Consider the following 21,705-nt stretch of genomic DNA (forward strand, 5'->3'; position numbering starts at 1 on the left):
TATCCAGCTTTTACTGGACCAAGGACTTCCTCTCCCACCTATACCCAGCAAGGCCATCCTCCCCTACATATACAGCTAGAGCCATGGGTCCCTCCCTATGTGCTCCCAGGCTGGTGGTTTAGACCTTAAGAGCTCTGGTTGGTTGGTATTGTTATTCTCTCCACAGGGCCGCAAACCCTTTCAGCTCCTTCAGTCTTCTCTCTCACTCCTCCATTGGCAACCCCATCATCTCAATGGTTATCTGTGAGCATCCATCTCTATGTATGTCAGGCTCTTAATCTAGCTGATACAATGTTTAAAACTATAATGAGAGATGGGTTTTAGTATGGACCTTTTCAAGTACAATTTGCTTTTGTTTTTTTCCTCTCACTCTGTCCCCATTCTCCCCAGTCTCCTTTTCCCTTCCCATACCAAGTAGCTTCTTTTCCACTTTCAAGTTACATGTGAACTTTTCTGTTCACCTCCTACTCTTTTTCAACAACTCTTATTTACCTCTCATGGTCTTCTACCTGGTTTCAGAATCTAAACCTATTCTCACAATCCATTATTTACACACATACAACTATTAAAAGTTAGGATCCCATATGAGAAAGAACATTGTTATTTTTGTCTTCCTGAGACTGAGTCACCTACTTAGTATGTTTCAGGTCCACCCATTTTCCTACAGATTTTATCATTATGCTTCTCTAAAGCTAAACTATGTTTCATTGTGTATGCACGCCACATTTTATTACCTACAGCTAGACATCTCGGCTGGTTTATCTCCTTGCTGTTGAGAAGAGTGCAGCAGTGTGCATGGGTGTTTGAGTGTCCCTGTGGAAGAATCTAGGGTCCTTTGTACTCAGAAGTAGTAGAGCAGGGTCATATGATAATTCTAATTTTTAATTTTTCGAGGAACCTCCACAGCAGTTTCTATAGCAGTTTCAGTCACTTCCACTTCCACTAGCAATGGAGTTTTCCTCATTCCCCATAGTCTTCCCAGAACTTGTTATTATTTGTTTTATTGATCATAGCCATTCTCACTGAGGTAAGTAGAAATCTCAAAGCTTTTGTAAGTTACAATTTCCTGATGGATGAGTATTGTTTTTTTTTTTTTAATTTGTTGGCCTTTTGTCAGCTCGTGTGTTCTACTAGTCTAAAATTCAACACAATCTGGTAGCGATGAAAAGAAAGAAAATAGGAATCCAGTGCAGATCCCTCAGACTTCTAAAATAAAGTGCATATGGTAGAACAAATATTCCTTTAAAAGGAATAAATTCTATGAGATTCTTCAGTAAAAATAATTCTGAAAACCCTTATTCAGTGTGGGCAAAAGTATGATCCTGAAAATGAGAAAGGAAATTAGTATCTGTGGCCACCTCTGTAGAATTCCAGATGATTTTTCTGTGCGCCTCATTTCTATACAAGATTTTAAACGAAGTTCTGCCGTAAATGGCTCTGTCTTCTTCCAAAACCCAGAAGCAGGCATCTGACTTTTATCTAGACTGAGGACAGGCACAGTTTATGACGCACTCATTTCCTGGTGGCACTCATAGCACTTTCTCTAAGCCTTGAACCTCAAATCTAGTCTCTACAATAGTAATTGCAGAGCTGTCTATGGATGGAAGCATCAACATATCTATCATAATACCCATAGTCTTCATACTTAGCTTACACTTTCACTCGCAACGGACAGAAGAAAAAAACCTTTCTAACAGATTCATTTTCTGCTTTCTAAAACTCGAAACTAACATCCCATATTGCTATAAAATATATCCTAAGTTTATGTCTAAGAATGAAATCTCTATTTCAGTGCTTACCATGAGGATTAAAGGTGAGAGTGAAGCATGCATACTCTGGATCCATGCATGGAACACAGTAGCCCCTCACTGGAAATTTACTTATTAGACAATACAATGACCAACTCCACTGTATCAAAATGATTAGGTTTAAGAAGATTCACTTAAGAATTCGGTCCAGAACCATCTCTGGCCTGGCAGTGGTGGCACACGCCTTTAATTTTAGCACTTGGGAGGCAGACGCAGGTGGATTTCTGAGTTCGAAGCCAGCCTGCCAGGGCTATAGAGAAACCCTGTTTCGAAAAACAAACAAACAAACAAAAAAAAACCAAAAAAACAAAGAGAAGAAGAAGAAGAAGAACCATCTCTGTAGTTGACAACAACTTCTGCTGTTGCAGAGGACCTAGTTTTCATTTCCCAGCACCTACATGGTAGTTCACAACACAGGTACCTCTGGTCCTGTGTCAAGGGTATCCACTTTCCCTCTCTGGCTTCCTTAGGCTACAGACAGGCACACAGTACACATGCAGGCAATATATATATATATATATATATATATATATATATATATATATATATATACCTTAAAATAAACCTTTAAAATAAAATTTTTGTGGTAACTTGAAAAAAAAGTACTAGCTCACTTTATTTAAGTCAATGCTATCTACTTCCAAGTTGATTGTCTATTTTTGGGGGGTAGATGTTTTTTTTTCTCCTTGCAACTGGGGGTTTGGTGTTCCGTAATCGAGTAACTGTAGATCTCTAAGTGGGAAACTGATGATATCAAAAGCTATTCTTGCCTGGAGCAGGTTGAGGAACAGATGTATCATCAGACACAGACTAGCATTTAACTGATGCCCTTCATTAAACCTTCATTCTTCCCAGAAAAAAAAAAAGCAGAAGAAACCAGAGTTATGAACAGCTGAACTCTGTCCAAACTGCAGTTGTATTTTTAAATTTCGGGTTAGAATGCATAATGCATTAAGGCGATACAACCTTTATTGTGCTCCTTTAAAATGTATATTAAGTAGATTGCTACATTAAGGTAATGTACTAAATTACCTAAGGCAAAGTAATACGATGATTAACTGACTATAAACATTGGTTTATGGTCAGTTTATAAAGTATCACAATGATTAACATTATGCATTTTCATAACAGTCTAAAATTGCAGGATGAAATATCTGTGGATTGACTCAGTGCCATTAGGAATAATAAGACAGAGGTATAACTCAGTCTCAAGTTACATCTTGAGAGTAAACTTTGTTTTAAATCTCTTCTCTAAGTGATTGGGAAATTCATTACTTTAAAATGCCCAGGGCTTGCCAAGCACAAGAGAGCGTGAGAGTGTTCACACAAACGTACCAAGCAAAACCTGGCTTAACATTTTTCAAATGTTTTTATCCAAAGTTATGTTAAAGATTATTTGAAAAGCATTGATTTTATTTCTTATTCTGTCTCATTGATAATGACTGTATATATTCATTGATTTTACTGCAGACACTAAAACGTTCACAAAAATATCTGTCTAGTCTTGAGAATGTACATGGAAGAGTTTAAGTGCTTTTACTGAGGATGCACAATCATAGAGTGATTTTCTAATCAGTATGAAATTCCAAAAATGATCACATTAGACTGTAGTTGGTTTTCACTTTTATGCATTTATTCCTCAATTATGAGCAATTGTTACATGGGATTTTATATATTCTCTAATCTAAGTTCACTATATGCTCACTTGTTTTTATTAGATTTACTAAAGAGAGGTTTCATAAAGAAGTAAACTAATGAAGGACTGGGGAAAAGGAGGAGAGATATCTTCAAATTAATGAATTTTATGGCTGATCTACATTTAGTTAATGTTGTCATTTTCATTTGAACTCAAATATGTACTCACTAGCTCAGTGGAAAACACATTTATTGCTTTCTGCTATCTAAACTATAAACAGGAAATATTAACTGAATAGATTAATTGGTATTTTTTCAAGCTATATTCCACAGAATGCAGAATGTAGATATTTACACTACCAAACATGGCGTCTTCACTACAACATCAATCTAAAAAATATTAACAGTAAACTCATTGGTTCCTGCTACTTGGAATAAACATGTTTTGAACCTAATAGGGCTATATGACAAGCAAAATGGCTTGTAAAAGATACAAAACCATTTTATATACAATGAACAATTAATCTTATTCTTCAATAATAATGTAACTAGGCAAACTTTTAAGATAAATACATTCAAATTTACCAGAAGAGAAAATAGAAAAGACTCTGAACTCTTTGGCATAGGAAGAAATTTCATAAACAGAATGCCAATGGCTAAGGCTCTAAGGTCAAGAATTGATAAATGGGACCAGGGTAGGCTCTGTAAGGCAAAAGACATAGTCAGTAAGACAAATAGGCAACCTACAGATTAGAAAACAAAAATCTTCACTAACCCCCCATCTGGTAGAGGACTAATATCCAAAATATATGATGAACTCAAGAAGCTAACCACCAAAAAGCCAAACAACCCAATAAAAAATAGGGTGTAGAACTAAACAGAGAAATCTGGAATGGCTGAGAAGCACCTAAAGAAATGATCAAAGTTCTTAGTAATCAGAGAAATGCAAGTCAAAATGACCCTCAGGTGGCAACACATGTTGGCGAGGATATGGAGAAAGGGGAACACTCATCCATTGCTGGTGGGATTGCAAACTGGTACTCTAGAAATCTATCTGGAGGTTCCTCAGAAAATTGGAAATAGATCTACCTGAAGACCTAGCAATATTACTCTTGAGAATGTACCCAAAAGATGCCCCAACATGCCACAGGGGAACATGTTCCACTATGTTCATAGCAGCTTTGTTTGTGATAGCCAGAAGTTGGAAATAACCCAGATGTCCCATGATAGGAGAATGGATACAGAAAATGTGGTTCATTTACACAATGGAATACTACTCACAATGGAATGTAATACTAAAAAATGAGGACATCCTTAGTTTTGCAGGCAAATGGATGGAACTAGAAAATATCATCCTGAGTGAGGTAACTCAAAACCAAAAGGACATGCACAGTAGGTACTCATTAATAAGTGTATATTAGCCAAAAAAAAAAAAAAAAAAAAAAGTACAGAATACCCAAGATACAGTCCAGAGAACTCAAAAAGGTCAACAAAACAAGCTGAAGGACCCAAGTGAGGACACCTCAATCCCACTTGGAAGGGAGAAGAAAGCATTCAAAAGTGGGGAGGGAGGGAGGGAGAGACCTGGGAAGAAAAGTGGATGGGGACGGGTACAGGGAGGGGAACCTGATCTGGTATTGGGTGAGGGAAAAGGACTGAAGCCCTGAGGGGAAGCAGAAAGAATGGAAACCTAGGGAAGTAAGAAGTTGGGGGGAACCGTCCAGAATGCACCAGAGACCTAGGAGGTGAGAGACTCTCAGGACACAAATGGAGGGACCTTAGATAAAATGCCTGAGAGTAGTGAGAGGGAACTTATAGAGCCCACCTCCAGCAGGAAGTCCGGGCATCAAAAGAGAGAGGGGATTGCCATCCCACAGTCAAAACTCTGACCCATACTTGTTCCTGTTTGAAAGAACTACAGGGATCAAAATGGAAAGGAGCCTGAGGAAAAGAAGGTCCAGCAACAGGCCCAAAGTGGGATCCAGCTCAAGGGGAGGTCCCAAGACCTGACACTATTACTGAGGCTATGGAGCACTCACAAAAAGGGGCTTAACATGACTGCCCTCCAGAAAACCCAACAAGCAGCTGAAAGAGTCAGATGCAGATATTTGTACCCAATGAATGGACAGAAGCTGCTGACCCTTGTGGTTGAATTAGGAAAAAGCTTAAATAAGCTGAGGAGGAGGGCAACCCTGTAGGAGGACCAATTAATCTGGACCCCTGAGCTCTCTCAAACACTGGAGCAGCAAAAAGGCAGCATACACCAGCTGATATAATATGCCCCCCCCCCCAGCACATATACAGCAGAGGACTGCTGGGTCTGTGTTCAATCAGAGAGGATCCACCTAACCCTCAAGAGATTGGAGGCCTGGGGAGTTTAATAGGTCAGGTGGAGTGGGGTAGAGGGTGGGGACAGCCACTTGTAGACATGTGGGTGGGTTGGAGGTATTGGGTATGGAACAATAAAAGGGCGGACAAGGGTGGGGAATAAAATCTGGAGTGTAATAATAATAATAATAATGATGATGATGATGATGATGATAAATAGATCTACAACTCTCAAACTGTAATTTAATTCAAACTGTTGAACAAACTTCGGAGCTGTATTTATATTTAAAATTTGTAAAGATAAATTAATATTGTTGTCATCCTATAAAATAATTTTCATGGCACAACTCTCTAACAGTGTGATGTGTTACTTCTGTTCCTTGGCTTACAGTGAGGTATGCATCAAAGTTGGGACTACACCACACATAGTTTTGATAGCAGCATGTGTAGCTTTTGTGCATCTATTCTCTCCCTGTTATATTTGTCCTGGTTACATTTACAGAAATATAATATTGTCTTTTTACTCTGAAATGAAATCATGGCATTTCCAAGGAATGAAATTATACTATTAAAATGGGCCAGACTCAGACAAATCCCATGTTTTCTCTTACATACAAAATATAGATTTTCAGATGCTTTTTTCTTTGTATGTGTTGCTCCCGTGCATTATGAAGCTCAAGATAGGTGAATAAAAGAGAGTAATGGAAAATGTGGGACATAAAAGCACAAAAAGAGATTCTGTGGTGAAGACCAGCACTAGCCAGAGGGCAGGACAGAGGAGTTAGGGAGAAAGCTAGAACTCAGTATAATGTCATATATGTATTATTATGTGGAGATTCCACAATGAAGACCATTGTTTCCTAGGTTAACTTTAAATAAGTCATTCTCTGGAAGAATTTTTAAAATGTCAATCCTTAATCTCAGGTTATTTGAGCACAGCTATGGAGATTGCTGCTATTTCCTCTGAATTATAAATTTTCTTTAAAAAAAAAAAAACCCAAAGAGCTATTTTTAACTTGCTAAATAATTTGCAATCTTTTTCTAATTCCAGTTTTCCAAGATGCAGCATTCCATGTGTTTCTGGGTGGTCTGGACAAATATTTTTCTGTTTAATATTTTTGCCCTTTCTTTCTTTCTTTCTTTCTTTCTTTCTTTCTTTCTTTCTTTCTTTCTTTCTTTCTTTCTCACCCCCCCTTATCTTTGTGTGTATGGGTAGTGGATGGATATGCTATATGTATGTGTGTCTTAGTCTCTCACTGAATCTGAACCTAAGAAAGCAGCCACCATGCTTCAGCAATCTTTCTGTCTCTTTTCCTAGCCCTAGCATTTGTGTTACAGGTGCAGGTAACCATGTCCAGCTTTGTGTGACTGCCATGGATCTAAACTCACCTTCTCATGTTCACACAGGAGCTATTCCTACCCACCTAAGGGGTATTTCCTATTCCTATAAACTTCTTTAATAATCCATATAATAGCAACTTGATTTACTAGTAACAATAACAAACTCTTCTTTTATGTCATACATTACGGAAACTCTGTACATAACATTTTAAGGCTTTGTAATTATATTGCTAACTTATATATCTCTGAAACGACAAGATGTCTTAGTTAACAGTGATTGATAACAAGAGTCACATATCAATAATTGGAGAGGGAAATGTGACAAGACCCCCACCACCACCACCAAAAGTTTTTCCAGTTAGAAAAGTAACTAATATATGTGGGTTGATAGGAAAAGAGCAGCACAGATCATTCTGATTGTAAGCAGAGTAGCTCAGCTTCTGTATGCAACCTCAGGTTTGTATACTGCTAACTCAAACTTATTTAAACAGATTTCCCAGCTGGAAATTCTGTAGGATTTCTCCCAAGTATAGTATCATACATGAGACAAAAATAGCGTGGACAAGTTTACTTGTCTTCCTGTGGGACATTAATATTGGTACATATTTGTACCTCTGCCCACACTTCTATAATTTAAAGGAAAAGAAAGACAATCTCAGGGAGTGTGTTTTCTTGTGATGTGGACATCCCTAGAAAAAAAGAATCAGGCTGTATTCTTATTATTCCGTGAATGGTCAAATTTATTCTTGAGCAGTATATATTGTATAAATATCTATTATTCGTGTGCTCTGTTGACCATAGGTTAGCTCCTGATTAGGTTATAGTTTTCAGGATGGGGTTTTATCATAGAGTAAAGTACTTCCCTCCCATTCATGGCACCTAGAAAACAAACAACAACAATCTTCAATTATTTGCTATTTCATATGAAAAAATCTGATAGCACATTGTGATGCTATTAACGTAAATGATCTATACATTTGAATACTTGGTTGACAGTTGGTAGAACTATTTGGGAAGGATTAGGAGGTATGATGGTCTTTTTAGCGGAAGTGTGCTACTGTGGGTGGGCCTTTAAGTTTCAAAACCCCCACATCATTCCCAGTTCTCTCTCTTTGCTTCACACTTGTGCACATCTAGCCAAGGTCTTTCAGCTACTTGTCCACTACTAGGCCTGCCTGTCTATTGCAATACTCCTTGCAATGAAGGTCATGAACATTAACCCAATGAAACTGTAAGCCCCTAATAGAGCCTCTTGTATAAATGGCATTGGTTGTGGTGTCTGTTAATCTCACGAATGTGAGAAGAAAGACCACCTACACAAATCATGGCCAAATTTATTAAAAACAAGCTTTGTTCATGTGCACAAGCTGTGTCTCCCTATAGTAGGGTTCAAGAGACCAGGACTGAATATGTGAAAGATAAGTTTTTATAGCTCAAGAGTGGGGATTCACAAACAGAGTTTGTCAGGTAGAAAAGCAGAGGTCACCGAAGCTGAACATAAGCATAACAAGTTGGTCATAACAACCTTTTGAAACAAAGGCATTGTATCAAGGTGGTCATAATAACCTCTTGAAATAAAGCATAGTTGACATTTCTTGGGACAGGCAGTATAGAATCATTTGTAGTTAAGTTTATAGGTGGGGCATAGCCCAATTCTTAAGAATCATTGTTAAATATAAACAGGAATGAACCTAGTTTGTCTTTATTATAAGATGTTTTTCAATTCCAAGGTTAATTCGCTTTATTGTCTTATCACAGCAATAGAAAAGTAACTGAAACAAATGTCAAAAACCAAAAACTGTGATTTTTTTGTTTGTTTGTTTGTTTGTTTTTTTATCCAGGATTCCCTGAATGGTCTCACACATTCAAACCAATTAATTCATTATTTCTACATGGTGAAAATCAATAAATAAGCAAATCATTATTAATCTTAATATCAAAAGACAAAACAAGTTTTAAAACATATAAATTAAATACCCTCCATACTCTCTGTGGTGGTTTAAATGAGTAATATCCCCCTTAAGCTCAATTATTTGAACTCTTGGTTCCTGGTTAGTGATGCTGTTTGAAGAGGTAGAGAAACTTTTGGAAGGTGGAGCCTTGTGGGAGGATGTACCGTATGGGAGCAGACTTTGAGAGTTTATAGCCTTTTTCCCTTTCTAGTTTTGTCTGTCTACTTTCATTTACAGCTGAGCACGTGATTTCTTATCTTTGTGCTGTGGCTGTCTGAGGCTCTACCTACCCTGCCATCATGGACTCTCGTTCTGGAACTGTGACCCAAAATAAACTTTCCTTCTGATATTGCTTTTCATCATGGCATTTTATTACAGCAGCTAAAAAATAACTGATCAACACTGTCAAAGACATGCCAATTTACAATACTATTTCTTTCTGGTATATACCTTCACCTCATAAGACACTAATTTTTATCCAAAAATATATAGTGAACTCATCAGGAACTTAATCCATGCAATATAATGATAACAGAGATTAGCTATTGGAGATGTAGATATGTTTTTCCAAAATAATATTCAAATGAAATACATTTTTATGATTGTTTTGATCAGAGAGTTAGAAGTGATAAAGGAAGAAATCGTATCCACTACACATGCTGAGAGTAGAAACATGTATTAAGCAATCTTACCAGCCTAAGTACAGAACATTAAGTCTCTAGAAACACCTTGCACATATACCTGAAATAGCAGAAAGCAGACATCTTCAGCCTAGCATAAATATATTTCTATTTTCAATTTATAAGTGCAATTACTACTACTATCTGAAAGGACATTTCACAGAGATTAATGATCAACTGCAAGTAATGTTTCTTTCCCTCATTTTATACCATCAGCTGCTCTCTAACATGAAATCTAATCAGTCTGTCATGATTGAGCTGATGGGATATGGATACTTTAAGAAGGAACTACCTCATTTGATGCCGATAAACTCTTGGAGATAGAGATACATAATCCTCTTCAGCAGGACAATGCTGATTGACTTTGCTCCCAAATCTGCAGAGAAACATAACACGCTGATGAAAAATATACCTGTCCTGTAAATTTAAAAAGCCACGCTTTTCTGTGGTGTGAAATGAGGTGGACTAACTGCTCTTTGAGCATGGGATAAAAATGTTTCCTTTAATCTACTCAGCCAACACTGTGTTGGAAGCAAATTAAGCATCAGGTCTCTATGTATGTGCTGGTGATGCAACACTACCTTTAAGGAGATGTTAGTCCAGAAAGAAAGGGAGCTATGGGAATGTAGAATAAATTCTATTTACAAGGCAGTCCTTGGAATAGACATTGAAGGTGATTTTCAAAAACCAAGTACTTAGATTAATTTGTCTCTTAGACAGAAGTGAATAAATGTGCTAATACTTATGTGATTAAAAAATATTAGCAGATTGAAAGCATTAAAAGTTGTCCAGCTGGCTAAATAATTTAGGATGTGTATAGTGAGAGCCGAGGCTAGAGTAGTAATGGGACAAGAAAGCATAAAAATTTCATCACCAACATTAAAGGATCACTTACTGGGAGAAAAGGGATAATTGTGGGGGGCGGTGTGATTTTGAGACCAACCTGATCAACTTTTAGAAAGGCAAAATCCAAATTGACAAAAGAGTAAAATGAATCTGTCTCCTGGAACACAGGTTCTGGGACTTGGTGAAAGAACCATGGTGGTAAAGGAGGCAGAAAGACTCTTGATAGCAAGGAATAACCAGGGAATAGGCTATGAAACTATGAAGAATATACCACTTACAATGAAGTAGAAAAAAACAGAACTAGTTACAGAAAGACTTTCACAATTTTGACTATAAAGTTTTATGGTAAGATATTTAACTAAAATATCCTCTTAATTTCATAGATACAAGACTTTCTCTGGAGAAATTTGTTTGGGACAAAAATAAAGGTGAATTGTCACTGACACAGTGTGGTACAGACTGTGAGAGCAGTGTGAGAAGAGAGAGAAAAGTTAGGAAGTAGACAAAGAGAAGACACAGATAAATCTGATGAGGAGGAAGGACATGAAGAAATATATAAAGCAGTGAGTCTAAGGCAGGCAGACATTAACATGGATGAGGTCTAAGTGGAATTTGATAATTTTTATTCTTGACATTTGTCTCTTCTTCCTATGGAAATGCCATTCTAACTCTGATGTAGGTAAACTTCATTTCACATTCATCTGTGTAGTTTCGATATTACCTTCAAGCTCCAGAAGTCAAGGTGTGAAGGACTAGTCAACCCATTCCTATGATGTGATAATTTACCCAGGAGTGGACTGAAATGGCATTAGTCAGTGTCAACAGAATTTAGTCATAGTCAATCTTTAAGACATAGTCTGTGAAAAACAGCATGAAACTTTTCTCTGTACAGTTAGAAGAATTAATCCAAAGTTAACACTAGAATCTTTCTGATAGCTCCTGTACCTTACTTAGCTAGAGGAAGTTACAGCACAAAGCGCTTATTTCTCTTCAGCTTCCTACCAATGGTCACTGTCCCAGATAACCCCATCTGTTTCTATCATTTCTACTCTCAACTCTATATTATAAACTGCTGCCATGATGCCTTGCTACATTGCATACTTTCTTTGGACTATATAAGAGAAACAAAGTCACAGGAGACTTAAATATCAGAGAAATTACAAGTAGCATAAAAATTAATTTCAATCTCATTACTTGAGTACAGCAACTGAGAAGAACCCAAAATAAAATAGTATTTTAATTGCATAAAACTAAATTAAAGATATGTAGTTCTGCCAAAAAACATAAACAGACCATAAGGAAATGTGTTAAGATGTCAATTTAGGCTGTTCTTAATGGTAAGAAATTGATGGGGTTTTTTTCTTCTCCCTTGTATGTTGTTTATGCATATCATACTAACACAATTGATTTTAGCAATTCAGGTTTTTCTCTATATACTCTGATTCAGATATTATTCTTAGAGAATAGACTGTTTCCTAAATGATAGTGTCAGCACTAATAATTGTTATTTTCTCTTTAAAATGGATGTGAGGCTGAGGTCATATTTTTTCAATGCTATTCTAAAAGTTAAAGCACACTCTAGTCGGTACACAAAAGATGAATTTTACATTATGCACAAATAGGTGTATAGGATTTGGAAATTTAACAAGAGTGGCATTCAAAAAGTTTTAAAAAGTGAATTTGTATAAATTTGCTGACATTTAAGGGATAGTTTATACAATTAATTACCTAGATGATCTTGTCAAGAGAGAAAGCAGGTGAAGAAGTTGTACCTGTGGGGCCATGCATCTATTGCTAACCAGTGTGCTCAGTTAAGGTGAATGTGCTCTTAGGAGAAGCTCTTAGTCTCAAAATTAGAAAACTCTACTTTTCTGTGGAGTCTAACCTGAGCATTCTCTGTTTCTAGTATGCAATAAGAGACTTTTTTTAAAATTGCATTCTGTAAACATAAAAAATAAAAAAGTACACTGAAATGTTGCCCAAGCTCCCTTTCTGCCTAAGCAGCTGACCCGCAGAGGCATTGACTTCTTAATGTGAATGGAATTCCCCATGTTATCATTTAAACTTAATAGTAAAATTACATTTGATTTAATATGTATATGTTGTATAGCTTTTCTTTTCTTCTGAGAGCCCACCAAAATATAAATTCTCTGTGTGCTACACCTGAAAGTCCAAGTCCAAGTGAGATTTAAGATGGCCTACAGATATTTAAATTCTCTGATATAAATTAATAGCTTTGGCTGGAACCCTAATGCTAAATTTCTCATTACAGGAGTTTTTAAACATCCATAGCCAGGGCTGATATTCAAGTAATGCTCCATAGAAACATAATTTTAACTTGTTAAGTAGTCTAGATTATTTACAAGAGAGAACAAGGATTAATTTTATTTAAGGCTATAAAATTTCCTACATAAACCAAGACACTGTGTAAATGATGTGAGACCTACTCTCTAGCTCTTGAATCATACGCCTCTAGCAGAAAGGGTTCACATTTTTTCTGTGTGTGTCTACTCTACCTGTCCACAATCTGGAACTAACTATCCCCTCAATGTCTTGGATTTTTCTCTTCTTTATTCATGTTTTAGTAAGACACTTGTTTGTTCAAGGCCAAAAAAAATAATAATTATGATTTTATTTTCATGCTAAGTGAATAACAACTATTTCTTAATAATAGTTAGCATGATATGTGATGTTATTACTCTCCAGTAGATAGTGACCCTGGGCCACACTGATACTAGGAACTCCAGAGGCAATGTTAACACCCAAAACTCAGAGGCCATGTGGACAAATAAAAAGACCAAAGAAACAAACAAACAAAAAACTCCACAAAACAACAAATTAACAAACCAGCACATCCTACTGGAACTGAGGACTTGAAGATACACTGGTCACCAACCAGAATTCCTGGCTACTCAAGCCAGAAGATGGAAAGGAAACAGAAACAAAGGGGTCTCCGGGGAGGGGAACATGCAAAACACACTCATCCAACAAAGACAAACTCAGAATTAAGCACAAAAACCTATAACAATCACAAAACCCAGATAGTTAGAGGCAATCATAAAAACAAAATTAAAAATAGACAGAGCAATATGGCACTATCAGAGCCCAGATATGCTACTACAGCAAGTCTTAGATATTTTAACACAACTACAGCACGAGAAAATGATCTTAAATTCAATCTTATGAAGATGAAAGAGGCCTTTAAAGAAGAAAATTTAAAATACTTTAGATAAATACATGAAAATGCAATTAAACAGGTAAAGAAAATAAATAAAACTGATTAATACCTGAAAATAGAAATAGAAGCAATAAAGAAAGAAACAAGCTCAAGAAATCATTGAGATAGAAAACCTAGGTAAGCAAACAGGAACTACAGATGTAAGCATCACCAAGAGAATATAAAAGGTAGGAGAGAGAATCTAAGGGGAAAAATATATGATATAAGATATTGATACATCAGCCTAAGAAAATTTTAAATCTGAAGTATTGCTAACACCAAACATCTAGGAAACCTGGGACACTATGAAAAAAACAAATCTAAGAATAATATAAATATTATAACAATAATAATAATAATATATTTTATTATATTATATTTTATTATATATCATATATTATTATATATTATATTATTTTATATATTATATCATATATTATTATATATTATATATTATTATATATTATATTATTTTATATATTATATCATATATAGTATGTATTTATTATTATTATTATTATTATTATTATTATTATTATTATTATTATTTCCAGCTCAAAGGTCTAAAAAATATTTTCAACAAAACCATTATCTTCCCAACCTAAAGAAAGAGATGCTTATAAATATACAAGAAGCTTGTAAAAGCCAGATGGAATGGCCAGAAAATATTCTCCAGTCAAATAATAATCAAAACACTAAAAGTACATAAATACAAAAGATTATTAAAAGCTGCAAAGAAAAGTGGCCAAGTATCATATAAAGACAGAATTATTAGAATTATACCTGGTTTCCCAACAGAGGCTCTAAAAGCCAGAAGGGCCTAGACTTTCAGACTCTAAGAGCCAACAGTTAGCAGTCCAGACTACTATACCCAACTTTCAATCACCATAGACAGAGAAAACCAGATACTCCAAAAAAAAAAAAAAAAAGTATCCATGTACACATCCACCCCTACAAAAGGTATTAGAAGCAAAACTCCAATACCAGGAGGTTAACTATACCCATGAGAACTCAGGAAATGAATAATTTCACATAACCAAAATGAACACACATGCACACACACACACACACACACATACACACACACACAACATACCAACATCATCACAATAACAGGAATTAAAAATCATTGGCTGTTAATACCTCAATGGACTCAATTCCCCAATAAAATGGTACAGGCCAACTGAATGGATGCAAAAACAAGATCCATCATTCTGCTTCATACAAGAAACAAACCTCAACATCAAAGAAAATATTACTTCAGAATAAAGCAGAATAAATAGATCGAAAAATATTTCCCATTAAAATGGGCCTAAGAACCAAGATGGAGTGTCCATTATAATATCTACTAAAACACACTTTCAACCAAAATTAATCAAATGAGATGCAGTAGTATACTTTATATTCATCAAAGGAAAAATCCTCAAAGATGATGTCTCAATTATGAATATCTTTGCCCATCCATATTTGTAAAAGAAATATGACTAAAGCTTAAGTCACATATTGAACTTTATGTATTAATACCAGGAGGCCAACATCCCACTTTGACCAAGAAACAGATCTTCCTGACAGAAACTAAACAGAAAAATAATGAAACTAACAGGTGTTATGACTCAAGGGGACCTAAAAAACATCTACCTAACCGTTCATCCAAACACAAAAGAATACACCTTCCCAGCACCTCTTAGAATATTCTTCAAAACTGACCACATACTCAGTTACAAACAAGTGTCAACAGATACAAAATTTGAAACAATATCCCATATTTTATCAAACTGTCAAGGATTACAGCTAGACTTCATCAACAATATAAAAAGCCAAAACAAAAAACACAACAACAAATCAAAACCAACCAAACAAAATATTTTTATAAACTCATAGATACTGAACAACTATTTACTCAATAACTACTCTGTCAAAGAAGAAATAAGAAAGAAATGAAAGACTTTCTAGAATTCAATAAAAATGAATTCACAACACACTCAAATTTGTAGGACATAATCAAGGAAAAGCTCAGAGGAAAGTTCATAGCATTGACAGTCTTCACAAAGAAATTAGTGTGATCTCATACTGGTGACTTGATTGCACACTTGAAAGCTCCAGAACAAAAAGAAGTATACACACTCGAGAGGAGTAGACAGGAGAAAACAATTGAACTCAGGGTTGAAACCAATAAAATAGGAACAAAGAATCAATGAGACAAAGAGTTCATTCTTTGAGAAAATGGACAAGATAGACAAACTCTTACCAAAACTAACTAAAAGGCAAAGAGAAAATATTCAAATTAACAAAATCAGAAATGAACAGGAGACATAAAAACAGACACTGAGTCAATCTAAGGAAGCATTAGGTATACTTCAACATCCCATACTCGTAAAACTTGAAAAATCTAAAATTTGTTCTGTACAAAATTGGAAACTAAATGAAGTGGTTGATTTTCTTGATAGATACTACTTACCAAAGTTAAATCAAGATGAGATAAACAATCTAAAGTATTCCCTAAGGGAACAGAAGCAGTCACAAAAGTCTCTCAACCAACAAAAGCCCAGAGTCAAATGGTTTTAGCACAGAATTCTACCAGACATTCAAAGAAGAGTTAATACCAATGCTCCTCAAATTGTTCCACAAAATAGATATGGAAGGAACTTTGCCAAATTCATTTTATGAGGCCATAGTCGCCCTAACACCTAAACCAAAGATTCAACAAAGAGAATTTTGTTCCAATTTTCCTTATGAACATTAATGCAAAACTACTTAAGAAAATACATTCAAGGAAAATCCAAGAAGACCTGAAAAACACTATCTACATTGATCAAGTTGGGTTCATCTCAGAGATGTAGGCAGGTCTCAACATACAGGAATCCATCAATGTACCATATAAAGAAACTGAAAGAAAGAAACCACATGATCCCTGTATTTGATGCTTGAAAAGCCTTTAACAATATGCAACACGGCTTCATGATAAAAGTCTTACAGAGATCAGGGTTACAAGGTCCATACCTAAAACTGATAAAGGCAATATACAGAAAGCCAATAGGCAACATCAAATTAAATGGAGAAAAACTTAAGGCAAACCCACTAAAATAAGGGACAAGGCAAAGCTGTCCACTCTCTCCCTATCTATTTAATATAGTACTTGACTTTTAGCTAGAGCAATAAGACAACTAAAAATGTAAAGGAGATACATATTGGAAAGGGAGAAGTCAAAGTATCAGTATTTGCAGGTGATATAATATATATATATATATATATTTATTAAAATATATATGTATAATGTATAATGCATAATGTATATATTATATAGTATATATTATATAGTGTGTATTACATAGTGTATATTACATAGTATATAGTATATAATTAATATATAATATGGAACATACAATATGTAATATATAATATATAATTAATATATAATTAATATATAATATGTGATATATTGTAATATATAATAAATGTATAATATAATACATAATATACAATATATAATATAATACATAATAAATTAATATTTGATATATGATTGATATATGATATGATGATATATAATATGATATATGATGATATATGGCATATGATAATATATAGCATATAACATATAACATAATGTATAACATACAACATATGATGTATAATGTATTACATATAATGTATAATATAATATATAATTAATATATAATATATGGTATACGATATACGGTATATGATAAATTAATATATATAATATATTAATATATATGTGACTCCAAATTTTTATTAGAGTACATCAACAGATATTAAAAGTTCTTCATCAAAGTATCTGAATACAAAATTAGCTCAAAAAATAAATATCCTTCCTATATACAAAGAATAAATGGGCTGAGAAAGAAATTAGAGAAACAACAGTTTTCACAATAGCCACAGATAATATAAAATATCTTTGTGTAACTCTAAGCAATCAAGTGGAAAACCTATATACAACAAAAGCTTCAGGTCTTTGAAAAAAACTGAAGATATCAGAAAACATAAATTTGCCATTCTCAAGGATCTGTAGAATTAACCTAGTAAAAATGGACAGCTTATGAAAGCAATCTACAGATTCAACACAATTCCCATCAAAATTTCAACACAATTCCTTACAGACCTTGAAAAAACAATCCTCAACTTCATATAGCAAAACAAAAAATAGAGGACAGCTTAAGTGATCCTGAACAATAAAAGAACTTCTGGAGGTGTCATCATCCCTGATTTCAAACTGTACTTTGAAACAATAGTAATAAAAATCTCACGGTGTTGGCATACAAACAAATAGGCAGATCAATGGATGGAATCTAATCAAAGTACCAAACGTAAATCCACACACCTATGGACACTTAACTTTTGATAAAGAAGCAGAAATTATACAGTAGAAAGAACAAAATACCTTCCACAAATGGTGCTGGTCTAACTTGTGGTCTGCATGAAGAAGATGGCAAATAGATTTGCACAAAACTCAAGTTCAAGTACATCAAAGAACTCAACATAAAACCAGAACCACTAAATAGGATAGAAGACGAAGTAGTCAATAACCTTAAAAGCATTGGCATAGGAGACAACTTCCTGAACAGAACACCAATGGCTTAGGCTCTAAGGTTAACAATTTATAAATGGGACCTCATGAAACTGAAATGTCTCTGTAAGGCAAAGTACATCATCCAATGGAAAAAAATGGCAGCCTACAGAATGGAAAAAGATCTTCTCAAACCCTACATCTGACAGAGGGCTGATATCCAAAATATATAAAGAACTCAAGAAACTAAGCTCAAACAAAACAAAACAACCCCCCCCCAAAAAAAAAACTAGTTAAAAATGGGTTACTCAGCTAAACAGAGAATTCTCAAAGGATGAACCACTAATTGCTGAGAAGCACTTAAGGAAAGATTCAATGTCATTAGTCATTAGGGAAATGAAAATCAAAAACAACACTGAGATTTCATCTCATACCCATAAGAACGGCAAAGATAAAATAAACTCAGAAGATAACTCATGCTGGCTAGGATGGTGTTCCTTTTCCCTCCATTGCTGGTGGGAGTGGGAGTGCGAACTTGTACAAAGGCATCAATTTGGTGGTTTCTCAGTAAATTGGGAATAGATGTACCCCAAGAGCCAACTATATCATCCCTGGGAATATAGACAAAAGATGCTTCGTTGTAGTACAAGGACACTTGCTAACTTAGGTTCATAGCCACTTTATTCATAATAGCCAGGAACTGGAAACAACATAAATGTCCCTTAGATGAAGAATAGATAAAGAAAATGTGATACATTCACCAATGGAGTATTACTCAGCTATTAAAACAATGACATCATGAAATTTGAAGGCAAATGGATGGAATTACAAAAGACCACCTTGCGTGAGATAATCCAGATCCAGAACAATAAACATGGTATGCACTCACTTATAAGTGAATGTTAGCCATAAAGTAAAGGATAATCATTCTCCAATCCACAGATGCAATGAAGGCAGGAGCCTAGCATAGCTATCGTTAGAATGACTTCACTCAGCAACTGTTGGTAACCTTTGCAGAGACCCACAGCCAAACATTGGGCAGAGTATGGCGAGTCCTTGTGGAAGAGTGGGGAGGATTAAAAGAGCCATAGGGCTCAAGAACATCACAGGAAAAACCTACAGAATCAACTAACCTGTGCCTCTCAGATACTGAACAGCCAATCAGAGAACATGTATGGGACTGACCTAGGCTCTCTGTACATATGTCACAGTTGTGTAGCTTGGTCTTTTTGTGAACTGCCTCTTCTAGCCTCAACTGTAGAAGATGCACCTAGTCTAACCACAATTTGATTTGGGAAGGCTGGTTGATATCCATGGGAGGCTCCCCCCTTTTTTTTTCAAAAGAGGAAAGGAGGGGTTGATTTGGGGCAGGAGGGGAAAGGAGGAGGAGAGACTGTTAGTATAGAAAGGAGGGGAAGCTAGACTGGGATGTAAAGTAAATAAATAGTTAATAAAAATGATGATAGCCTTCTCCCTCACCCCTCTCAGTGGAGGGATGACAGTACTGCTTACACCATGGATTAGTTTGCATGAAAGATCCACCTGTTTTGCCTTACAAATAACTGGCAGTTCAGCGGTTGGGAGGGGCTGCCTGCTTAGATGGATTAGGACCTCTTCCTGTCCCCTTAAACTCCCAGGTGCTTTTGGTCACATTAAAAACTCAAAGGTGGATGTGATATGGAAAGGTGCTCTGCTTTATCTGTTATCCTAAACTCCAATGCAAACTCAAGTGCCTAACTCTCAGTGCTTGCCAATGGCCTTACTGTCTGAGGAATGCTCTGATTCTGCAGCCAAAATTCCAATCTGTTTGTACCTAGACTGTGAAGTCGCTTCATTTACACAGCTGGTATTATGATCAGACAGAGGGCTGCAGTCTTGACCTCTCAGTCACCCTGTACCCCAATCCCAACATTCCCAGTGGACCATTATGATGTGTAAGAAAGGTGGGTCTGCCTGCAAAGATCTTCTGGCACCTTCCATGTTGCAAATGAATGCATTCTTTATAACCAAAATTATCCAGGTTGCTTAAGAAATGTGTATCCTTCATTAATATTTATGAATTTGGTATCGTCCCTCACATGTAAATATATGAGGGTTGTATCAGGGACTAAATTTTCATTATATTCGCAATGACTTCAAGCTATAACTGTGGGACAGAGTATGCCATTAGATATCTACCTCACCAAAATTAGGCCAAATTTATTTACATCTTTTGAAATGGAGAGAAGGAATCTAGTGACTGAATGTAAGAAAGTAACAAAAAATAAATTTTATAGACTTTTTATCTATTGAATGTGCTTTAAATGCCTTTATCCTTTTAAGTTCGAAGTTTCCCAGTAATGTGCTGCTAGGCCTTGTCCTAGGTCTCCTGGTGGATAAGCATTAAGCTTTGATCTTGTAATGGGATTCACCAAGTTGTCTGGAGCTGATACTGCCCTCTGCCTGCCAATGGGAGCTAAATCCTCACAGAAAGAAATCTAGGGCTCTTCACCAAGACACACCTTCAGACTGAGGACTGAATATTTGCTAATCTTCTCTGAGAGCCCCACATTCTGGATCATGAAGCCAACAGTGTCTTCACGCTCTCTGCAGTGAACACTTCGGAAGGGCCTCACCTCCCTTCTCTCTGTCTTAAGCATTCATCCTTCCAGTGAAAGAGGAGTTTTAAAAGACTCACATTCCGTAAGAATAAAAATAAACAAACTTCATAGAAAATCACAATGAGACAAATTCTTTCCCCAGCTTCTCTGGCTTTCACATGCCTTTGCATAATGAAAGGGCTAATATAACATAACAAACCCTAAACTGTTTTCACAAGGACTGGAAAAAAGATGTGTAAAAGTATGCTCTGTCTTGCTTCCTTCTGTTCACAATGTATCTAAATAAAACAAATGGTGTTCTTGCTCTTTCTGTCTGTTTCCCAATCTGTTTGGATAGTAGCCACCATTCCAGAGCCAACGATAATATCTGACACTTCCTGACATCATGAAAGCCGCCATCTGTCCATCACCGAAACCCTGTACTTTGTAAAGACTACTTGGCTTGATCCTTAATGAAGCTTCAAGTTGAACGCACAGATTGGCTTAGAAGGAATACGGTGAATAATTGACACAAGGAATCTGTATAAAATCACGTTTTCATTAGATCCCATCTGAAAACATAAAATGAAATATTAAGGCCCCTTCACAGGCAAAAAAAAAAGACTTGGTTTAGTTTCAATTGTGTTTCATTTCCGATTTGCCTGTGAAGTTTAGGCAGTGTTAAACATGATGAATAAACCTGAACTAAAACCTAAGCTTTGAATTCAATATTTTCAGTCTTGTAAAACTAAACAGTTAGACACGACTCTGCCGTGTGTGTATTTGAGCTA

At 35.6% G+C, this 21,705-nt stretch overlaps 1 long non-coding RNA gene across 1 annotated transcript in view; it reads right to left on the bottom strand.

Annotated features, from left to right (window-relative positions):
• Positions 1-7,878: 7,878 nt before the first annotated feature.
• Positions 7,879-21,705, bottom strand: part of LOC143443958 (uncharacterized) — a 35,512-nt gene continuing 21,685 nt past the window's right edge. The window contains exons 2-3 of the long non-coding RNA XR_013113416.1: positions 10,037-10,120; positions 7,879-7,991 (exon numbers count right to left, since the gene is read on the bottom strand). This is a non-coding gene — a long non-coding RNA (uncharacterized LOC143443958). The remainder of the gene's footprint in view (positions 7,992-10,036; positions 10,121-21,705) is intronic.

The sequence above is a fragment of the Arvicanthis niloticus genome, chromosome 11 (assembly GCF_011762505.2).
Source record: "Arvicanthis niloticus isolate mArvNil1 chromosome 11, mArvNil1.pat.X, whole genome shotgun sequence".
Classification (NCBI taxonomy): domain Eukaryota; kingdom Metazoa; phylum Chordata; class Mammalia; order Rodentia; family Muridae; genus Arvicanthis; species Arvicanthis niloticus.